General features: G+C 49.5%; 1 long non-coding RNA gene across 1 annotated transcript; it reads right to left on the bottom strand.

Moving 5' to 3' along the window:
- Positions 1–5,949: 5,949 nt before the first annotated feature.
- LOC110304043 (uncharacterized) lies at positions 5,950–20,968 on the bottom strand. The gene is made up of 7 exons (XR_002379002.2): positions 20,842–20,968; positions 20,514–20,675; positions 12,429–12,442; positions 7,962–8,127; positions 6,831–7,052; positions 6,567–6,729; positions 5,950–6,387 (listed from the first exon to the last, which is right to left on the bottom strand). It is a non-coding gene; the product is annotated as an uncharacterized LOC110304043 (long non-coding RNA).
- Between the last annotated feature and the right edge of the window lie 202 nt (positions 20,969–21,170).

The raw sequence follows: 21,170 nt of genomic DNA, 5'->3' as shown, positions 1-21,170 counted from the left end.
GTTGTGAGCCACTATATAGTTGCTGGGAATTGAACTCAGGACCTCTGGAAGAACAGCCAGTGTTCTTTTTTTTTTTTTTTTAAGATTTATTTACTTATTATATGTAAGTACACTGTAGCTGTCTTCAGACACTCCAGAAGAGGGAGTCAGATCTCCTTACAGATGGTTGTGAGCCACCATGTGGTTGCTGGGATTTGAACTCTGGACCTTCAGAAGAGCAGTTGGGTGCTCTTACCCACTGAGCCATCTCACCAGCCCCAGCCAGTGTTCTTAACCACTGAGCCATCTCTCCAGCCCCATTTCATTTGTTTCTGTGTAGGTCTTTATTGTTTCTTCCTGTCGACAGTTTTTGGGTTGGGACTGTTCATGTTTTTCTGGGACCTTGAAATACACCATTGGGTTATTTATTTGAGATCATTCTGAATTTAAAAAAGAAAAAAGAATAAGTCACTCATAGTTTGAAACTTCCTCTCAGATCCTCCTCAATGCACTCCAGAGGTTATGGTAAATCTGCTTTTGTTTTCGTTCAACTCTAGGGACTTTTAACTGCCCCCAACCCATTAGTTGCTCAAGGATGTATTTGTGTTGCGTTTTGTGTTTCTTGCTTTGTTGGTTTCTATTTTATTGTCCTATGAGCTGACTCAGCACAAGCGATAGTGTAAATTCTTTTGTATTTGGTAAAAAGTAATCGGTGGCCTGGAGGGTGGTAGCCTGGAGCGTGGTCTCCTTTAGAGCCGGTTACATGGGCTGCTGACTAGAGTGTTACTGTTTCTATTGGGTGTTGCCTTCTGTAGACATCTGCTAAGTCTGTTACATCTAGGATATAGTTTAACTTCCAGGCTCCTTTGTTGGTTTTTAGTTCCGATAATGTATCTAGAGATGACAGTGGCGTATTGTATTTGGACCATTTTTATCTTTTAAGTTTATTAGTGTTTGTTTTATGGTATAGGGAGCCCCAGCATTTGGTGCGTATGTTTTTACAATCGTTATATACTCGACAGATTGTTTTCTTTATTAAAACACAGTGGCCTTCTTTATCTCGTCTTACTAATTTTGGTCTGAAATCTACTTTATCAGCTAAGCCAGCTTGTCTTTAGTTTCTGGTCACTTGGCAGATTGTTTTCTATTCTTTGACTCTCAGCCCGTGGATATCTTTTGTTTCTTAGAGACAACAGAAAGTTGGCTGACATCCTTTCATGGTAAAAACTGGGAAGGAAGTAGGACTAGAAATAGCCCTCTTCCCCATGATAATATATACACCAAGGTGGTTCAGTGGTTAAAAGCACAGACTGCTCTTGCAGAGGACCTGATTCAGTTCCCAGTGCCCACACTGGGCAGCTCACAGGTGCCTGTAACTCCAGTTCTAAGGGACCTGATTACCTTCAACTGGGTTCCATGAACCTCTGCACCCATAAATACACAGACCTCCCAACACATACATACGGATGATTGATTTTTTTATTAATATTAAAAAAAACCACAAACCCATTCATGAAAACAAAGGAGTGAAAGCCATTAATAATTAAAATATTAATTAAATATTAAACATGAGACACTTTAAAACTGATACAACCACTAGATGATGAAAAGATCGCCCATGCTTCTGGATTGGCAGAATTCTTATTGTAAATATTGCTGTATTACTCAAATCAATCAATAGATCTAGTGCAGTCCTTTCAAAATGGCATTTTTCACAAAAGGCCCCAGACAGCCAAAGAAATCCTGAGCAACAAGAGCAGTATGAGGAGCTGGAGAGATGGCTCAGTAGGTAAGAGCCTATTTTTCCTGAGGACCTGGGTTCAATTCCTACCACCACATGACAGCTCACAACTATCCTCCAGGTCTGTGTACACCTTCACACAGATACACATGCAGGCAAAACACCAAAGCACATTTTAAATAAATACAAATAATTTGGGGCTGGAGAGATGGCGCAGCGGTTAAGAGCACTGACTGCTCTTCCGAAGGTCCTAAGTTCAAATCCCAGCAACCACATGGTGGCTCACAACCATACGTAATGAGATCTGACACCCTCTTCTGGTGCATCTGAAGACAGCTACAGTGTACTAAGATATAAAAATAAATAAATATTTTTTAAAATCTAAAAGAATAATACATACCGCAGAGTCTTAACACAAATATACCATGGTATGATACAGATATAGACATGTAAACCAACTAACTGAATGCCCATAGCTACAACCACCTAATTCTCTACGAAAATTCCAAAAACTTACTGGAGAAGAGACAGCCTCTTCAGCAGAGAGTGTTAGGAAAGCTGATGTCCACAGACAGAAGACAGAAACTAGATCCTCACTTCACGCCCTGTACCAAAGTGATTCCAAATGTGATGTAAGGTCCCCAACAGTGGAACTGCTAACGGAAATGCAGAGCAAACCCTTCAGGGTAGCAGATAGGAAACAGCTCAGAGGAGGGCTGTGCTAACCCAGGAATAACAGTGAGAGCCCACAGGTGGGAACACATGAAACCCAGAAGCTCGCACTGCAGAGGAAGCGGTCACCAGAGTGAAGAGCGGCCCCAAAGGAGGAAATGTATCCATCCCTCAGAGGATTCAGACCCAGGGCATGTAACTGAAAGTATCAACTTAGTGTTGTAACCAGTGAATGGGGAATAAACCGATGAGAGTCTTCAGAAGTGGCGCCAGTGATAGATAAATAAATACACAAAGCCTGTTGTCATCCTTAGTAAGCAGGGCTCCCTCTGACTATCACCGCAGCTAGGAGAGAGAAAATGCTGGCTGGGACATAGGTCAGTGGCATAGTACTAACCCAGCATGCCTGAGGCCCTGGGTTCAAGTGTCACTGCAAACAAATATGCATGCTGGCAGAGATGTCTAGCCCCAGTGGAAGTCAGCTGTAAATGCCTTAAACAAGACAAAGCATCCCTAGATAAAAGTAGAGCCATAAGGTCCAGCTTGGCCACTTCTGGGTATATACTTCAAGGAATGGTCAGCACACACAAGAGACACCTACGCAGATGTGCTGGCTAGTTTTATGTCACCTTGACACATGCTAGAGTCATCTGAGATAAGGGAAGCTCAGATGAGAAAATGTCTCTGTAAGATTGGCTTGAGGGCAAGCCTGAGGTACATTCTCTTGACTAACGATTGATGAGGGGGAGGGGCACAGCACACTGTAGACATTGCCGTGAAGTGGAAACCTAAGGGTTCTTTGGAAAGTCAGTTGGATGGTGTTTTGCTGGGGCAAACACATGACGGAATCGGAATGTTTAGCTGAAATGGACACAGGTGAAAGGCTCAGGCAAGACTTGTGAAGGAATGTTTCGCTGAAGCAGACACAGGAGAGAGGATGCTCTGCTAAAGCAAGCACGTGAAAGGACAGGTGATGAAGGATTCTTTGCTAACAACGTGCATGTATTGAGCCGTCTTACATTGTGTAGTTTAAGCTACGTCTGTCAGGACTCCATAGAGAGAAATGCACCAAAGAACTTCTGGTGGCGTGCCGCTTCTGCAGGCTTGAGCTAATCTGCAGAGTGATGTCAGCTGAGACGAACCCTTGCCGAGGCAAGACATGTGGAGGACACAGGATGTTTGGAGGTATAAATAGGACTCAACTGACAGTGACTGAGGCTGAGCTAGGCATAGACCTAGCTGTGTAATGCTTGTGGGTCTTCTACCATCTTTGCTTCCTGAGAGAGGCTCAGCCAAGAACTTCTCCTGGTGCTCCTGTTGGTCCTTCCTGCTGACTTGTGTGGAAGCTGAGGCCTGGCTGTCTCTGCTAGGTAGTGCCACTGATGCCGATTCCTGTTTGCTCTCCCGACTCTACCTAACTGGACAGCTGGTGTATCTGTGAAGTGTTTGCAAGTGGATCAAGTTGCCACTGCTGATCTGTGAACCGAACTGCAGATTTCCATACAACACAGACAGGAGTTGCTCCAAGAAACCATTTCTAAACAGGTCCACTTCCCCCATATCCTTTCTTTTCCACTACCTCTTGTAGATGGCTGGCTAAAAGGGAAGTTAAAGTGTTTAAGAACCATCATTAAAAATAGGTTTTGGGCTGGTGAGATGGCTCAGTGGGTAAGAGCACCTGACTGCTCTTCCAAAGGTCCGAAGTTCAAATCCCAGTAACCATATGGTGGTTCACAACCACCCATAGTGAGATCTGATGCCCTCTTCTGGTGCGTCTGAAGACAGCTACAGTGTACATACATATAATAAATAAATAAATAAATAAATGAATAAATATTAAAAAAAAATAGAGCCGGGCATGGTGGCGCACGCCTTTAATCCCAGCACTCGGGAGGCAGAGGCAGGCGGATTTCTGAGTTCGAGGCCAACCTGGTCTACAAAGTGAGTTCCAGGTCAGCCAGGGCTACACAGAGAAACCCTGTCTTGAAAAATCAAAAAAAAAAACAAAACAAAAACAAAAACAAAAATAGGTTTTGAGGCCGGGTGTGGTGGCACATGCCTTTAATCCCAGCACTTGGGAGGCAGAGGCAGGCGAATTTCTGAGTTCCAAGGCCAGCCTGGTCTACAGAGTGAGTTCCAGACAGCCAGGACTACACAGAAAAACCCTGTCTCAAAAAAACAAAAAAACAAAAAAACCAAACCAAAACAAAAAAGGTTTTGAAAAAAAAATTAAAGTTACAGTGCCACCCTGAGGCTGGTGATCCTGGGTTCTATAAGGAAGCAGGCTGAGAAAGCCATGAGGAGCAAGCCAGTAGGCAATTCTTATCCACAGCCTCTGCCTCAGCTCCTGCCTTCAGGTTCCTGCCCTGACTTTCCTCGGTATGGAACTGGAGCTAAAGTAAACCCTTTCCTCCCCACGTTGCCTTTGGTCATGGAGTTTTATCACAGCAGTAGAAAGCCTAAGACACTAGCTATGCTAACTTACTGCTGTGGTGTCTGCGGTCGCCACATTCAAGAAAACAGGGACTCTGGGCTGGACAACGCTCAGTCACCGAAGCGCTTGTCACACATGCACAAGGACCTGAGTTTGATCCCCAGAGCCCACTTAAAGAACCAGGTGTGCAGGGGAGGAAGGATTGTAAGAGCCAGAGGGGTCGAGGACACCACAAGAAAACCCACAGAATCCACTCACCTGTGCTCACAGGGGCTCACAGACACTGAACAGACAGCCAGAGAGCCTGCATGGGCCTGACCTAGGCCCTCTGCATATATGTTATGGCCAGTCTTCTTGTGGGACTCCTAACAGTGGGAGCAGGAGCTGTCTCTGATTTTTGCCTGGTTTGGGGACCCTTTTCCTCCTACTGGGTTGCCTTGTCTAGCCTTAATGTGAGGGGAGGTGCCTAATCTTACTGCAACTTGATATGCCTGCCCTTTACTGAAGGGAAACGGAGGAGGAGTGGATGAAGGTAAGGGGAGGTGGGGGCAGGGACTAGACGGAGAGGAGGGAGGGGAAACTGTGATCAGGATGTAATATATGAGGCAAGAATACATTAAAAAAAAATTGTGGCTGGTGAGATGGCTCAGCAGTTCCAGAGGTCCTGAGTTCAAATCCCAGCAACCACATGGTGGCTCATAACCATCTGTAATGAGATCGGATGCCTTCTTCTGGTGTGTCTGAAAATAGCAACAGTGTACTCACATAAAATTAATTAATTAGTTAATTAATTAATGTATGTTAAAAAATTAAGAACTGGGTATACATTTGTAATCTCTACACTGGGGAAGCAGAGGCAAGCTGATCTCTAGGGTTCACTGGCCATACGGCCTGGCTTAATTGTTGAGCCTCAAATATCCGGGAAAGACACTGAGGAACAAACCTTAGGCCAGCAATAGATGCTAGGACAGTCACTGTCAGCAGCTGTCAGCAGAGCACATGGCATGGGGAGCCTTATGAGAGTCCCACTGAGTGTGAGTGTAACAGGGGTTTGAGCTGTCATCATAGTGGAAGACAGTGTAGTATAACATTCGTTCACCGAGTATAACATGCTAGTCTTAGCTGTCCAGTGAGCACTGCACACAAGCCGGTCAAGTCTCCCCCAAAGTCTCCACTGGTTCTCCCACCCTCCTCCTGGAGTTTTTTGCTCTCTCTGAGCCACGTGACACTTTGCTGTCTCTACTGTGGTGATGAGTGCTTCTCTCAAGGCGGGACCAGTGATGACGAGAGCTTGGGAAACAGGCTTAAAGTTGTTTGTGGCTCTGAGTCTCTGTCAACACCTGTCAGTCACTAGCCCGTGAGCTCAGCTCCCACAAACAGATGGCTGCCTGCTTCTCATCTCTTTCTAGGCTGAGTTCCTGGGAGGGTGCCGGTGCTATAGAGCATCTCTGTGGCCATCCCTAGAGCAGCTTCTCCTGGCTGGGTGGTTTCTCGTAGGTTTAGGAAGAAGTTTGCAACCCAGAACTCAAGTGTCTGAGGGGCTGAGTTGGTGCCATGGGACCTGTGAATAAAAGTCACTGTTGTCAGTGTTCAGAGAGACTGGGGATGTGCTATAGAGCCCCTGCCTCTTCCTCTAGACAGTAGAGGGGACCGTAGCTATCAAGCATTCAGAGGCCAGGGTACCCTTGGGCTCTATTGCAACCCTAAGTGGGGCAGACCCAGCCTAGGTTTTTTTCATACCCAGCCATGCAAGGGGGTAGCAGGGCTTGGGGATCCTGGACATTGTTAGGGTGATCTTTTGTTGAAGGCTGTCTGTCTTCTGGGTGTCAGCTGAAGAGATTATCCTTGGAGCCCCAGGGGACAGTGGGCAGGAAGCTGGCAGTGTCTGTGAGCATCGGGAAAGCTGTTTAGACAAATTCAAACAAGTACTGCTATAGATCACCGCTGCTGTAAAACAAACTTAGCCTTGTGCTAATATTTTGGTTTTGTTTCCACTATACACACCTAGAAAAATGTGCGCGTCATTCTTGGCTTGCGATGGCAGCGTGCCTCCATGTCCCGAGCCAGCGCTGAAAGGCAGGAAGTCCACAGTGGGCTGTGCAGTTCACACCAACAAGACCAGGGCTGAGAAGTCACCACAGGCACAGCCCAGCACCCTTGCAGGTGGTCAGGCTGAACTCATAGTCTTCCTCTTCCCCAAGTACCGCTGCCAGGTGCCCATGTTGCCTGCTTTGAGAAAATGGGGAAACTGAGGCACTAAAAGGTCACTCTTTCTACCTGCTCAGAGCCATGGGGTCACATGGGCATAGCTGGCATGCAGCTGGCCACCTCACTTCTCTCTGGCCCTGTAGGGCATTGTGCACTGCAGTCCACCCCTGCTGGAGGCCACCAAGGCTCCTGACACAAGTTCTTCCTTGGTGAGAAGCTTTGTCATGAGGCTACAGGTATTTTTCTCCATCCCTCCTTCCTAAGGGACAAAAGAGTGACCCGTGAAGAGGACACAGGTGCTTCCTCAGCCTCATTCCTGAGGGATCATGGTCTCTGAGTGGCTGAGAAAGGAGGCCGAGACTTCATTCTTGGTTCACTGGAACAAGACCTTAGGACCCCAGAGGTGGCCAAGCTGGATGCAGCTGTCCTCCAGGATGGCTCTTCACGCCGTTGGCACCTGCCCCCATGTTAACACTTAAGTGACCCTTAAATGTGTATGACAGGCACAAGCAACTGCCACTTTCAAGGCAAGGTTGTGAAACTCCAGGCTGCAGTCTAGGGTAGCACTGGGGACAGGTGGTAGGGTAAGGTCTCCTGCCAGCCTTGGGAGGGAGCCATCCTGCATGCAGCCTGCCAACCCATTGGGTTCTCAGCTTGACAAGACACCTGAGCTGAACACATGGGCCTTAGAAGTCGTGGAACAGTTCACTCACTGTTTGGATGGATATCTGATTGGAGCAGTACATGGTAAATAAAGTGCCATGGTTCTAGTTGGTGCCAGGCTGGAGGGAGAGGATGGAGTCCCAGATGAGTGTATGGTTTTGACACAATTGAGGCCATGTCAGGGATTGGTTGCTACTCCATTGCTGAGAAGAGACACCATGACCAAGGTAACATATAATAGCATTTAGTTGGGGACTAACTTACAGTTTCAGAGGGTGTGAGCTCAGGAACGTCATGGCAGGGAGCATGGCTGTTGGCAGGCATGGCGTTGGAACAGTAGCTGAGAGCTTGTATCTAATCCGCAAACAAAAGGCAGAGAGAGGCAGAGACAGATGGACAGACAGAGACAGAGAAACAGACACAGAGAGAGCTAGACACATACAGAGAGAGAGAGAGAGAGACAGAGACAGAGACAGAGACAGAAAAAGAGAGACAGACACTGAGCCTTGCGTGGGCTTTTGAAATCTTGTGGTCCACCTCCACTGACACACTTCCTCCAGCAAGGCTATACCTAAGCCTTCCCAAACAGTCCACCAACTGGGAGCCAAACATTCACAACTATGAGCCTATGGGGACCACACCCCTCACCCCTATGCCTCACACCCACGGGAGCGGCAAAGCCTTCAAGGAGTGAATGCAGCTCAGAGGCATGGTGAAGCTTTCCTCTATCTGTGTGCAGAAAATGTCCCCCGTTGCCTTTCCCCCCCAGATATATATAGCTTGAAGAATGCTCTCCTGTAGAGCCTGCTCTTGAGACCAGTTAAGTCTACCTCCTTATTCATTTGTATATAATAACCCTGCCTCCTGCCCACCCTGCCCATTTGTCACCAGTCCCAGCTCTCTGGTGGCCATTGACTGCGAGGCATGAGGAGAGCACAGTGGGAGAAAAGATGTTTGTGGACTGTTGTCATGTGTGAGAGCATCAGCAACAAGAAGGCTGTGTAGGCTTATATGAAAAAAATGACATTTCTGTGTTTCTATAAATGTGCTATGGTGCTGAGATGGGGGCCTGCCCTTGGATGCATGCATGAGAGACACTGTGGGGGTGTCTGGTAAGTGGGTGGGTGTGTGATTTACCTCTGAGTGTGTATAAAGTGGGCTCGCTCTTGAGACAAGGTTTTCACTATAGATGTTCCAGCTCACCCTCCTGCCTCAGCCTCCCAAGTGCTGGGATTACAGGTGTGCGCCATCATACCTGGCTTGCCTGTCTCCTTATAACCTTTTTTTTTTTTTTTTTTTTTTTTTTTTTTTTGGTTTTTCGAGACAGGGTTTCTCTGTATAGCCCTGGCTGTCCTGGAACTCACTCTGTAGACCAGGCTGGCCTCGAACTCAGAAATCCGCCTGCCTCTGCCTCCCAAGTGCTGGGATTAAAGGCATGCGCCACCACGCCCGGCGTCCTTATAAACTTGATATCCTGGGCCACATGTTTATTTGGTTCCAGGCAGCCTAAGGTTCCGCAGCTAGCCAAAGCCCACTGAAGCAGTGCAGTGATCTGCCCTGTGAGAGCATTTTCCAGATTCTCGCCTGGGTGTGGGGCTGGAGAAGCCCTGCTTCCTGTTCAGTGACATGGCTATCTGGGACTCCGGTTGGCACAGCAGAACCAGGCCTGGGGGAGCAAGGGTGGGGCAAGCATAGTTCTAGAAACTAAATCACGATGCATTTTCTGGAGTACACCCAGTGTGAGCAGCCCATCTCACATAAGAGAAGAACAAAATGTTGTCAGAGTCAGACTTGGGACCTGGCTGGGTGAGGGAACTGTCTGGGCATCCAGCTCTGCATGCAGAGGCCTCAGGAACAGCATCCTGCACACTGCTTTCTGCACACAGAGGCCTTGGGCCTTGCTATGCTCACATAGGGTAGGGCCTAGAAGCCAGGTTGCTCTCCAAGACCCAGAGAAGAGGACAAGCAGGGGTCTGTTATGACCCCAGGAATGGTTAACCCTTAGTTATTGCTTCAGTCTGAACATTTACCAATGTCTTGAAGAATACCATTAGGGCGATAAGTTCCAGTAGAGGCCTGGGCCATGCATTGGGACCACGGGTCCTGCCCCAGAAACAGGCAGTCAAGGGAAACCTCTCTCCATTGTTCTTCCAAGCCAGGCCCTGACGGGGGTGGGGTCTTCCCTAGACCTGTGGCCTCCTCCCTGGCCCACCTTCCTGGGAGTATGTTGGTAGACATCAGAGAAGGGTAATAATAGCTCAGACACACAGAATGGTTCTCAGGATTTCCTTCAGAAAAGTTGATTGTCTTGTGAACTCCAAGGTGGCTGGAGAGACTTGAGGAACCCATCATGCACAGTGCTTGTGAGTTCGATTTTTTTCCCCTCTCCACGTTGCCCATGACCAGCTGACCCAACAAGCTGCTTCTGGTCCCTGATCTATATATCGGCTGAGGCTTGCAACCCTTGGCAGGTAAGGGATGATGGGAAGCAGAAATTGAGGTTCCAGTCCTGTTTGTTCTGTGGAAGGGTGTCCCCATGGAGAGTCTGTAGTGAAGGGTCCAAACTCTGTCATGTGCATGCACGCTCCCCCTTTTGAGGCTGAGTAAGTATCCTGGGGGAGGTTTCTGTGGAAAGAGAGCCTGCCTATTCATGGTGCTCTCCAGCTGCACATCCCTGAGGGGCATCCTGGGCTGGACAGCTGTCACAGTGAAAGATGGGAGCCATGCTGGTCCAGACCTCAGCTGGCTTCACAACCACAACCACTGCCCTGGTCCTCCTGGCCTTTGTTTGTTTGTTTGGTTTGGTTTGGTTTTTGGTTTTTTGAGACAGGGTTTGTCTGTGTAGCCCTGGCTGTCCTGGAACTCACTCTGTAGTCCAGGCTGGCCTCAAACTCAGAAATCCGCCTGCCTCTGCCTCCCGACTACTGGGATTAAAGGCGTGCGCCACCACTGCCCGGCCCTCCTGGTCTTTTGCCAAGTCACACACTCCAGAGGCCTCAAGAAGCCATGACTATGTGGAGACCTTAGTATGACCACAGGGCTGGGAGCCTCTCTGAGGTTCAGCATACTTGGAAGGACACTTAGGAATGGTGTCTCCTTCTGCCACCTCCTCCTCTTCACTGGGCTCAGAGGACCAGGATAGCCAGGAACACATGGAGAAGATCACACAGAGGTCCTGGATTGAGGCAGAAGAGAACCCCTACAAGGGGCCCCTTGCTGCCCTCACCTAGCCCATTGCAGCAGCGCTGACATACAGTAGGATTGCAGATATGTCGTACCTGCAGCTTCTGGCCACTAGAAAGGGTTTCGCACAGTCTCTACGAGCCCATGAGATCTGAGATCCAGGACCAGTTGGCTCTACAGCCCTAGCCCCTTGAGTACAGGAGGGGAGAGGGGTGCCGGTGCAAGCCTGACTCTGTCGCCTCCAGGAAAAACACCTGTTATTTTTAGTCTGCATTGTCAGCTTTTGTTGGTGCTCGGAGGGTGAGGTGCTGCTGCACTTCCATTTTTAACACACCTTGGAGGAGGCTGTGAGCAGGCCCCGGTGCCTCGTGCATCCCTGAATATATATAGCTTCTTCTTCCAGTAAGGTCCAGGAGCCCAGGCTGGCTTGGGGGAGGGGGCATAGGGTCATAGGTATTCAGAGGATGTGAATCTCCCAGATGTCACTGAGCTCCTGTTCCACAGGGTGGGTGGAAGGAGCCACAGTGTGAGCTTCGAGTGCTCGTGAGTGGCAGTTGGCAGCAAACACCACGGTGGCAAAGACACTCTGGTGAGGCTCTCCTGGCAAGCAGATGTGGTGTGTTGGAGGCTGCCCTGAGATTCAGCAGAGCCCAGGAGCACCCTGCCCGGAGCCACACATAGGCAGGCATCCTGTCCCTGGAAGCACTTTACCCTAGCTCCTGGGAGCTAGATAAGGCACTAGATAAGGCCCTAGGCTCAGAGTTACTGACTCAGGTACCACTGGGCAGAGCAGGATGGACAGGCAGGGTCCAGCCCCAGGCAGGAGGATGCTACTAACCCGTGAGGCTCCAGCCACAGCCAGGAGCACTGATGTTCAATGCTCACAAGCTTACGAGGTGGGATCATTCAGAAAGAGCAAGTTGGGGTGGCTTAGATGCCCAGGGAATGTTCCAGCAAGATCTTCCTTGATGCTGCATCCTTCCAGGTATCCTCCATTTACCCGGTGTACAGCAAACTCAAATCCTGTCAACCACATGTCCCACAGGGGGATTGCACACAGGTCTTGCCTGAGCCAGGCACAGACGTTTCTCCATCTATTCCAGAGAACATCTCAGGGTGCATGGCTGTCATTTATGCAGTAACCTGGGGAATTCAGTGCTGTGGGCTGTACAGCTGAGGTTGGTTGACTAGCTTCCATGTTTCATGCAGGTTTCCAGGGACCCACATCCAGCCTGAATCTGCAGAGAGAGGCAAGCCCAGCCAGACTCTGGATGTGGACAGATGAGTGCTTATACCTATGAAAACAGAATCTCTGCCTTGCATCAGGGCATCTCTGGGTGGGGGTGTCTCCATGCTGTGGGATGTCAGTATGTTCCTAGGCAGTCACAGCCCTTTCCCCTGCTGTCCCCCAGGCCTTTGAGACCCAGCATTACTCCACCCAGTTTATTCTGTGGTTCCCTCATAGTAATCCTGGTGGAGACTTAGTGGGAATCGACTTCATGTTTACACATAGGAACGCTTGGCTCGTGTCTTGCCCAGATTTCTTACCCCGATCGTCAATTCTGGAGAGACAGAGAAAGAGAGAGAGAGAAAGCAAAACAACTTAAGAAGCAAGCTCTCAAGACCGTATAGAAACCAACCCAGAGCTGGTAGCTCGCATCAGTCAACAGCCAGTCCCACACCCATCCGTTAGGACCAGAAAGGCTTGTGGTCGCATCACCGATGACGGTTTGCTAAAGGAGACATCACCTCCCACCTGAATGCCAAGAGGGTTGGCTGGGGACATGTGTGGACTGGCACGGAACAGAATGATCTCACTGTTAGGCTTCAAAGTCAGCTGTGCCCTGCACAGCCGAGCCATCCTCCCAGGAGTGGGAGGTGTTCCCTGCCTACATGCAAGGTCTCCTTACATAGCCTCCGTTCCTTTTGTCTTGGTATGTAGCCCAGGCTAGCCTTGTACTCGGGATCCCCTTCCCTCAGCCTCATGAGCTGGGATAGTAGGCTTTCTGAGTAGAAGAAGCCAGGCTCCCCAGGCTAAAGAAACAGTTCTACGACATGATAACATTAAAAGAGGCATCAGTCCACAGATGGACATGAACTGACTGACCATTTCTGCTGCATCTCAGCTTCAGCTCTCGTGTAAACTGAAACCTAGTGTCACACAGGTTTTCTGATGCAGGGTTTTTGGTGACACCTACATGGCTCCCAGAACTTCCTCTGGACACAGTGGGACTGGTCTACGAGTAGCCAGGATAGAGGTGGCTCCATTCCACTATCTCTGACAATCTGATTGGACTACTGCTGGAGCATCTCGAGAACCAATGTCAACGTGAAAACCTGGGGCCCCACCACCAGGTCCACTCTCATGATGGCCACTTCATTTCCTGGATGGGCGGTGGCTCTGCCTGTTTCAGGTAAAGAGGTGACGGTGAAAGACAGGTCAGGGGCAGTGTCACTGTGGGGAGTGGCTCCTGTGGAAGTCTAGGCCCTGCCAGCTGATAGAGACCCAGGTAGCGAATTGGTGACTTATCTGAGCCTCATCTGGATGGGGCAGCCCCATGTGGCCCCCTGTGTAGATGGGAATAAGTGTAACAGCAGGAGCCAGGGCACAGGAACTGACAGGCTCTAAGAGCATCCCATCTGATAGTTACATGGACAGCCCACTTGCCAGGAAAAAGCTGGCTCTTGGCTAGCCTAGGACTAGGATTCTGGGTCTCCTGGATTCCAGCAGTGTTGTCCCAGGCCCCTTCAAGGGTCTAAATAGACCCCACTGGGCAGTGTATTAACCCATCTCCTGAGAGTGAGAGTTAGAGAGGGTGGGTGGCCTACAGGATGTCTCTACCACCAGATGCCCAGACATTAAGCAGTCAGTATCAGTAGATACCGAGCAGAGGGCCAGCTACTGCTCTGTATCAAAACTTTAGTCTTTGACCCCAAGCTTGTTAGGACATCAAGCGTGTGTACTGAGGGGGCACAGATGGCCGAGGCTGGAGGTCCCCATTGTAGCTGTTGAACCAGCCCTGTCACCCAGGGGAAGGGCTTGTGTTCCTCTAGTCCCTAGCACTCCCCACATCTTTCTTGAGTCTGCTGTCTGCTCATTAAATCCCTGCAGGCCGCCCCAGAGGGTGAATCCATCTCACTACACGGTAAACACTGTCCAGAATCGATGGCAGCTGGGGTGGATGGGGCCTCGGAGGGCTCAGGAGCTGTTGGGAGCCAGCCAGAGTCTGTGTTGCCCTGGCAGGATGCCGGGGCACTTGGCTCAAGGGTATATCCCTGGGACGTGCCGGGCCAGGCTTCTGCAAGAACCTGTGGACAGCACAGTGTTTGGGGGCCCCTTCCTCCCAGGTGCATGGCCAAGTGCTCCCAACCCTGGCACCAGTGCCCTCCCCTGGGTTATGGAACACCAAGGTGTGGCTGGCATGGGTGTGTTCCCATTAATCACAGTTTCCGTTGTTTTAATCTTGTCTGCTACAGAGCAGTTCATATCCTTGGACTCCAGCTGCTATAGACAACAGCACTGTGGATAGCTGACACATACTGTGTGCTACAGCCACAGGGACACACTTCCTCCAACGAGGCCACACCCCCTCCAAAAGGCCACACCCACTCTAAAAGGCCACACCTCCTAAAAGTGCTGCTCCCTCTGGCCAGGCATTCAAACCTATGAGTCTATGGGACCAAACTTCTTCCAACCACCACAATAGCAGTGTTACAAGGAACACAGATCATTCTGCTTGTGTCTTGAGAACCTGAGAGAAGGTGACTTTAAAGACAGTGGACTGATTTGTGGAACAGTGGAAATTTCAGGATAGCAGAATATTCGAGCCGGTGCTGAGCAAGCAGCTGTGACTGTTAGAGACAGGCACCATTAAAGAGACAACTCCTGTGCTGATCTAGCACCATAGGAAACCTCACCCTCCAGAGGCTCCCTCCTGTTTAGCTCCAAATTTATTTAAAGGAAAAACAAAACAAACAAACAAAAAAAGACCCTAAGCTGAAAGGTTCCCTGTTGCTCAAGAGCAATGGCCAAGAAAAGTGTTTCCTTACAGTCAGCATACACAAGTTGGCAGAGCTTGTGGCAGGAGTGAGGTGGGGTGGGTGGTGGGTGGGTGGGGGTGCACGTAATCCATGAGGTAATGGTCTTAGAGGCATGGAAGCTGGACTGTTGAGGTGGTGTGGAAATCCACTGAGGCCAGTGTGTGGCAGGGTTGGAGTCCTTGCAGAGAGACCCAGACAGGCTGTTGTCTGAAGTTGTAAAGGTAAGGCCTAGGTTGCAGTGGAGGTCCTAGGGCATTGGAAATGCCAGGATCACAGGACAGGCACTGAACAGAACTATAGGAACAGGATAGAGCTGGTCCAGGAGAATCAGTGTCTGCTGAGGGCAGCGGAGCTGGAGGGATGAGGGCTGAAGCTGTCTAAGTCTTTTATAGCCCAGGAGCCCAGAGGATTACAGCACCCAGACACCAGACAGGGAGCTGTAGTGTTTAATGTTTGCCCTACTGTAGTTAGATCTTGTTTTGGTCTATTTATTCCCTCCTTCCCTCCTCTCTTCTTCCCTGCCTCTCTCCCTTTCTCCCTTCCTCCCTCTCTCCTTCTCTTCCTCCCTCATTCCCCTAGGGTCTCTTACTATGTAGTCCTAGCTAGCCTTGAAGTTGCTATGTAGAACAGGCTAGCCTAGAACACAGAGGTCTACTGTCTCTTCTCTCCAGTAGTGGGATTAAAGGGTCTAGCTGTTCCCACTCTGTCTTTGTTCTTCCTTTTGGGAATAGGATCATTTACTCTGCGCTATATATTGGGAGTACATGACTTGGTTTTGTTTTATAGCAACTCACAGGAGACTTTGGATTTATAAAGTGTTGGAATTGTTCGAGACTATGAACAATAGAGACTTGTGAAGTTGGACTGAATGCATGATGACACACATGGTCATGAGCTTGTGAGAACAAGGAGTAGAAAATTATAGCTCCAGAGGGATGTGTTTGGGTGTCAGGTTGACAAGTCAGGCAGATTATGATCGCTAGCTTTTATCATCGACTTACAAGAACCCAGAATCCCTTGGGCGATGGGTCTCTATGCATTCCTTAGTGGGGGTAGCAGGGGTTACCTTGATTACATTAACTGACATTGGAATACCCATCTTAACTGTGGATGGTGCCATTTCCTGGATGGGCTTCCTGGACTGTATGAATGGAGAAACTGTGCTGAGCTCAGGCATGCTTTCAAATGGCTTCCTTGACTTCCCCACTATGGTGGATTATAACCTGGAATTGTGAGCCCGAAGTAATCTTTTCTTCCTAAGATGCTTTCCTCAGGGTATTTTGTTGTAGCAAGCAGAAAAGAGACCAAGAAGGTGGTGGAGGGGCAGTGAGGAGGGACAGTCAGGGCTGAAGGGACATGGTCCCAGGGTAATGATGAGGCTTTCTGGGCTGGGTGTGAAGCCCTGCAGGTGGTTAGATACAAGTCCAGGGCTTCTGTGTAGAGGCCATGTGGGCAGTGAGCAGATCCCAAACTGGTACTGAGGGCAGGGAAGAAATCTCATCGTGACGGTGCCTGTGCAGTCAAGGAGGCTAGGTTGCCTCTGACCTGTTCATCAACAATGTGTGCTTGTCTCCATCATAGATTTAGTGAGTTCTTTTCAGAATTGTGAGTAAATACAGATTGGCTAAAGACAGCAAAACTCACCAACGTCCCAACTCCCTATATACCTTCCTGATTGGGTCTAGTCTATCCATCCACCTCTTCTCTAATGGCCCTGCTGGGAGGTCATTTTGTGCTCCCTATGTCCTCTCTTGACAGGCCATGTATGCCCTTCAGGGGCCCTGAGTGACCTCTCACAAATACAGGTGTGTCTGTTTGACACAGCTCTTTTGTAAAGTTGATCACTTCCATATTCTGAAATGATATGGAAAATAACGGTATTATGTTGCTTATGTGTTGTGTGTGTGTTATGCATATTAGGGTGTTCTTATGTTTTTTTCTCTGCCTAATGTTGGGACTGTCCCCCATTGTATGCCCATGGAGGGTGCAGGTGTCACCCAGCCCATCTGAGCCCACATTGTCCCTTTCACAGATTGGGTGGTGGATGGACAAATAAGCAAGCTGTCTGAACCAGGTTCTGGCTAGTGTCACCCAAGTGAGTGGCACTGCCCTTTCCCTGAGCTGCTGTCTGCAGGCCCATCGTAGGGGACAGCCACCACCAAAACGACAATAGCACCAAGAAGTAGAAGAGACAGGACTCAAAACTTGGGAAGACTCAAATGAGCAATAGGCACTGGAAGTGGCTTAGCATCTCTGGTTACCAAGGAGACAGTGAGATGGCAGAGTAGATACACCATTAGGGGTACCACTGATAAAACTGCAAGAGTTGTGGTAGCAACATGGTGCCCTCATGGACAGCGAGGATCTCCTAAGAGGTCACACAGAAGGGCTGGGATGAAGAGAGTCATGCCATGAGAGAGATGACAGCTGAGACAAAATCAAAGAATCCTAGAACAGCGATTCCTAGCACTCGGGCGAATGGCCATAGCCTGACCACACTTGGCTGCCTCTCTGATGCGGCATATCAAGTGGCAAGCTTGTGGAACGCCTCCTGTCTCCATGCCTGAGGCCAGATGCTCCGCACCTTTCTAGTCAACCTGTGGAAGCCCTAAGAGCGTTTTGGAGGAAATCTGAGGGAAAGAAAAAAGAATAAAAATGGCTTAAATGGATTGAATGCTCATTTCTCTAAGCAAGATGCTCCCACACAGGGACTCTGTGCTCCTAGTTTATTGTCAACCTCAATACTCGGATGCTAATTTTTTTGTTTGTTTTGTAATGATTTATTTATTTTTTTATGTATATGAGTACACTGTAGCTGTACAGATAGTTGTGAGCCATCATGTAATTGCTAGGAATTGAACTCAGGACCTCTGTTCTCTCTGGCCCCGCTCCCTCTGGCCCAAAGATGTATTTATTGTTGTATGTGAGTACACCGTTGCTGTCTTCAGATACATCAGGACAGGGCATCAGATCTCATTATGGATGGTTGTGAGCCACCATGTGGTTGCTGGAATTTGAACCTTTGGACCTTTGGAAGAGCAGTCAGTGCTCTTAACCACTGAGCCATCTCTCCAGCCTTCGGATACTAATTTATAGTCCCCGGAAGACATCTTACCTGCCAGCCATCACCTATATATTCCAGCCAACTGAAGAGAGAAAGCATTACTTCCAGAGTGGTCAGTCAGACCAGGGTGTCGTCCTGCTTCTGGTTAGCTAAAAGACTAGAACGGAAATGATGAACGGGAGCTTCTGGGGCTCTTTGTCCCTCAGACATGGGGCAGGCCCAGGCTCATGTACTCAGTGGTCCGAGGGCCTCTCTCCTCACCAGGAGCCAGGCCACACTTTGCTACGCTCCGGCCTCATGCTCCAGCCTCTTTGGAGGGAGGTGAGTGGGATAGCACTGGATTCTGTCTCCCTGACTTCCAGAGCACTGGGGCAGGGTTGAGGGGCTCATGCAGCTATGGCTGGATGAACTGCATCCCTGTATTGATCCCTAAAAATAACTATAGTTCAACATGGTTATTTTTAGCTTCAGGACTCAGGGAAGCCTGACACTATAGCTCAAAGCATACAAGTACGCCAGCACCTACGTGACTGGATGACCATTTTATCTGGAAGGCAGAACCTTCCAGAGCATGCATGACCTGTAGGGAGAGGTGCACGAGCCCATGAGGGTGGCTTTGTCCTGAGAGGAGCCAGCTGTGGTGCTGGGTAGTGAGCACCCGAGCCTGCTACTGTGCAGAGCCGAGTAATAGATTAACAAAGGTTTTCTTTCCATAGAGAAATCCTCTACCCAGATGGGCAGAGATGCTAAGATGAGGCCTGACTGGCAAATTGTTGAGCTCACTTGTGAAGATGGAAGAACCTAACACTTGGGGATGGCTTGGATGATGTCTTCTTCAGGTTGGGAGAGTGGACATCAACACCCACCCTAGTAACTCCTCAGTTACAATACAGGAACCAGGGATGGAGAATACCCACCTTTCCCCTACCAAGAGAGCAGAATCCTAAAGGAGCCACAGGCACTGGTATTCTCTTTACCCACGTTCAGAACAACAAGTAATCAGGGATGTTCAGAGACGAGCCAAAGCCCTGAGCTCCCCCGAAGCCAGATACACAGATTCTTGGACAGGTGGAGTGTGACCCACAGTCAGATTAGACAAAGAGCAGATGGCATCCCCCCTCAGAGTGCTGCCCCCCGGAAACACTGCTGGGTGGGAGGTTCACTCACTGCTGATGCCAACCCCAGAATTCAGAGAGGCTACAAGATTCCTGGGTAGGAGAGCTCTGGACCATAGGACTGGTGGACCACCAAGTAGATGTTCCAAGCTCCCCTGGCCACTGTCTCAAAGATGGTTCCCTGGGGCATAAAGATGAGGGCCCTGTTGGAGGAACGGTTCTGTTCTAGAAACAAGCATGACTCTTCCATTAAGAAGTGCATCCTGCGGAGCTGAGACAGCTGAGTAAAGCGCTTGCCGTTCCAGCATGAGGACCTGAGTTCACATCCCCAGCCACCCTTCGAAAAAGCCAGGCACAGGGATACATGCCTGAAATGCCAGCCCTGGGGATGTGGAGACAGGAGGGTCTGCAGGCATGCTAGCCTGAAAGTCCAGCCTATCAGTGAGCTGTGGGGTCAGTGACAGGTCCTGTTCAAAAAATAAGGTGGGGCCGGGTGGTGGTGGCGCACGCCTTTAATCCCAGCACTTGGGAGGCAGAGGCAGGCGGATTTCTGAGTTCGAGGCCAGCCTGGTCTACAGAGTGAGTTCCAGGACAGCCAGGGCTACACAGAGAAACCCTGTCTCAAAAATAAATAAATAAATAAATAAATAAATAAATAAATAAATAAATAAATAAATAAAATAAAATAAAATAAAGTGGAGAGCAGTGGAGGAAATCAGACACCAGATGCAGGCCTCTGGGCTGCACATGAGCACACATGGGTGTGCGCATGCATGTGTACATGTGTGTGCATGAGTGCTCATCTGTGTGTATGTGTATATGTGCATGTGTGCATATACATGTGTGTGCACATACATGTTCATGTGTGTGTGTGTCCTCTCTCTCTTTCACACACACACACACACACACACACACACACACACACACACACACACACACCCCTGTGCCAGGCAAAGTTCCTGAGAGCCTGTAGCTACATCCCCATCTCTGAGTCCTGATCCTGGTCTGCTTATACACCCAGGAGCATGCCCTCTCTGTGGGTGTTCCAGAGCACGGCCCATCTCATCTGTTGACACTGAGTGCTCCAAGCCAGAATGGACACACCTGGGACAGACGGTCGGTTGTGCACACGAGTAATTGATGTGTTCTTCAGATCCTAAGGTCAGCTGCCCTCAGCAGTGGCAATTCCCACTTCTGCCTGGCCTGGCCTTCATTTTTTCCTTTAGATCCTTAGGACCTGTAGCTGGATTTAGGATATCCTGACCCCAAGAATCCTGAACACCTATTTCCTCATGAAATATTTCCAGAGTCAGGATATGAGCCCATCTCTTGGGGACATCAGGCCATGCCCTGCATAGGGAGCTCAGGAGGTGATGGGGGAGGGCAGGTTGGCAAGATAGGGACAGGTGGTACCTTAGAGGCCTGACGGGGCTCTCTGGTTCTCATCAACGCACATCTTCAGCCCACACTCCTCTCCTGAGAGCCCGCCATGGCTCCTCCCCTCCAGTGAGCTTCGTGTGGGGCTAAATGAGGCACTTGGGAGCTCAAGAGTTGGAGCTAATAGAACAAGGGGTACTGAGGACAAAGGACAAAGGACAAAGGGATCTTCAGTGATGTCCACACCATAATGGCTCATCCTGGCTCTCATCCTGCAGCAGGCTCACAAGGGTGAACTCTGCATTTTCCAGACTGAAGCAAATTGTTGCCCTTGCAAGGCCCACAGAACCCTGTATCAGCTTACCATAACAGGACCCTGTTTTCACAGACACATGCTGGCGAGCTCAGCTCACTGTCTGCCTACTTGTCCCCTGGCCCCACCAGCCTCCCTTGGCACTGCCACCTTGGCAAGGCTGCTCCGTGGTCTTGTCTCCAAACTAGGCAGTGTCAGACCCAAAGGGCTCCACTGGAAATGTCATCACTGAACATGCAGCCACACAAACACGTGATGTCATAGACAGGGTACAAATGTCAGGGTCTAGGAGCTCATAGTATTCAGGAATGACTTCCCAGTTACAAAGCATGTCCCATGTCACAGGGATCTCTTCTACCCCCGTGCTCCTTTCCTTGACT

The sequence above is a fragment of the Mus caroli genome, unplaced genomic scaffold (genome assembly GCF_978045245.1).
Source record: "Mus caroli unplaced genomic scaffold, Mus_caroli_1 scaffold_9, whole genome shotgun sequence".
Classification (NCBI taxonomy): Eukaryota; Metazoa; Chordata; class Mammalia; order Rodentia; family Muridae; genus Mus; species Mus caroli.
The sequence above is the reverse complement of the archived record's forward strand: the minus strand, read 5'-3'. Positions and strand labels throughout refer to the sequence as shown.